Raw genomic sequence first — 2,673 nt, forward strand, 5'->3', positions numbered from 1 at the left:
TACACCTTTACTGTAATTGCAATAAATTAAATATCCATCATTATTAGGCCTATACTTGTTTCAGCCGATGGATAATACGGTAAACGTATTTTTAAAAGGACCTCATATTCACACTACGTCGGATCGTGACCACTTCTTTATTAAAACACCAACTATTCTGAAAAGCGTCATTGGCAACCGACCATTGATCCAATCAAGAGATATTTAGGTCTGGGTCATAATGGCCCTCACATGCACCACCGTATTTGAATCGTACTAACACTTCACAATTTCTTCCTTGTAACTTGGTTAAACCTTTCACGAAAGTTTCTATCATATCATTTGATTATTTTTTTAAATACCTGGTCTGGGACGTTTTCCTTTGAGTGGTTGTCATACGCAAACCATACGCCGGTTGGTCACCAACATTTAATCACTTCATCCTTGGGTTATACCTAACAAAGCCTGTAACTGGCATTTAAACCAGTGCAGCTGCTTTTGAGATATTTTGTACACACGAAACACGACAGGACCTCAAAAATGTTAATGATCCTCAAGTTCATTTGGATCGTTGACCAGTGCTTGATAACTTGTTTAAACTTTCACGAAAGTTTCATTCATGTCAGTTGATTACTAGGTTTGGAGATATCTTGTCTAGGACAAATTCCTTTAAATGGTCCTCACATCCACACCCTACTCCGGACATTCACCAAAATTGAATCACCTCATCCTTGGGTCATACTTAACAATCCGTGTAACTCTAATTTACATTGGTGCAGCCGTTTTTGAACTATTTTGTACACAAGGAAAAAAAACTGAAACAACAAAGCGTTACACACACACACACACACACACACAAACATCACTAAACGAAAACGAAGATAAATAATAATAATAATAATATTAATAATAATAATAATATTAATAATGTTTATTTAATTTTGAATTAAGTAGAACAACGTGTCGGGATTCAATATTTCGACATTAATTAAAAGGTTAAAGGTTATTCATTTATATAATTATGTCATCATCAGGAATGAAAAATTATCATTTTCCGAAAGCATATATGCACAAGTACCAAAAGTGTTTGACCAATCAAAACATTACCTCTAGTAGGTGACATAGCTATGAATAAACTTAAGATCAAAGCATTCTTACCCTACTGATGATACCAAAGCTACCTACAAAAACAAAGAAAGCTCCTTTGAAGCTTTTAGCCCATTGTTAAGCAATGGGTGTAGCCTACGTATAGCAAACGTATATTGAAATATTTGAATAATTGAAATAGAAATTAATTGAAAATGAAAATTGAATTTTGAAATTTGAGCAATAAACCAGAATTTTCTCCCCAGATCATTGGAGTGGATATCGGTAAGACCTACTAAATGTGTTACTTCGTATAAACCAATCTTGTCCAATTTTTACCCTTAACCATAGGGATTTCTTTTTCTTCGGTTTTCGTGCACTTTCATAGGATTCTAATTCATTCATTAGCATTGTATCATGAAACAATATTGGGAACATATAACACTATTGTTGTTTTAATGACATTTCTGCTGATTTCATATTATAAATGAATTGTATTTGCATTGCAAATTATTGATATAAATTAGTTCTAATTCTGCTGTAACTAATTATGCCAATAAAAATAAAATTATAAAGAATTGGATGTCATCATTATATGAAAACATACCAAAAACACTTATTAAGGGGACAATTTCAAGTTTTCGTTTAATGTCCCCTGAATAGGGGTACACCTCTTCAGGGGACACCCCTGAATAGGGGTACCCCTCTTCAGGGGACACCCTTATTAAGGAGACACTTTTTTTGGTCCCGAAAGTGCCCACTTAATAGTGGTTCTACTGTATGTGTTCAGTTATCCGCTAAAGCATTGTATTACAATCGTTTTCATCTGATTCTGAATAAATATTTTCTGACGATCCATTTCTATCTGTATTCAAAAGGAACAACTTAGACGAGGGCGCTCTTATTCGTTTTTCTCTGCTATAAATAATAAAAGCAGCTAAAAGTAATAATAGAACCACGACTCCAACGCTGACACCAATAGACAGGCTACTATTGCTTGAGATGTCTGAGTTGCTATTACTAGAAATGCTTGCAGCCGTTGGTTCACTTGCCGTGCTTTGCAGTTCCTGTTAAGAAAGTATACGATGTTTCAGATTTTTCAATTTTAATAACATGGATAATATGGAGGTTTATGATTTTCATTGTTTATTTATTTATTTTATTTTTTTATTTTGTTTTTCTTTATTCAACAATACAAAGATTACAAAAGATATTTGACAGAAACAAAAAAACACATTGCAAAAAACAATGAAAAAAAAGCGTTTCTCTCAATAAAATTTCAGTACACAGGAGCCATTTTTATACATTATACAACTACTGTAGTTCTTAAACATTCTACAGGAAATTAATAAAAGCAAAAAGAAAATTAGTTTGAGTTTCAATTTTATATGTTTCTTTTATATTTTGTTATTTACATTAATTTTATCAATTTTTATATAGCCTAATTTCCCTTTCCTTTTCCTCTCCCTTATACCTTGACTTTTTAGTTCTTTTTTTTATTTGGTATTTTATTTGTTACATTTCATTTCGTATCCTTTATAAATCCCGAAAACTAAAAATAGACATATGAAACGTACTCCTCATACAATCATACAATATATATATATA

The sequence above is a fragment of the Anneissia japonica genome, unplaced genomic scaffold, assembly GCF_011630105.1.
Source record: "Anneissia japonica isolate Jap-2015-1 unplaced genomic scaffold, ASM1163010v1 scaffold287714_len2871179_cov188, whole genome shotgun sequence".
Lineage (NCBI taxonomy): Eukaryota > Metazoa > Echinodermata > Crinoidea > Comatulida > Comatulidae > Anneissia > Anneissia japonica.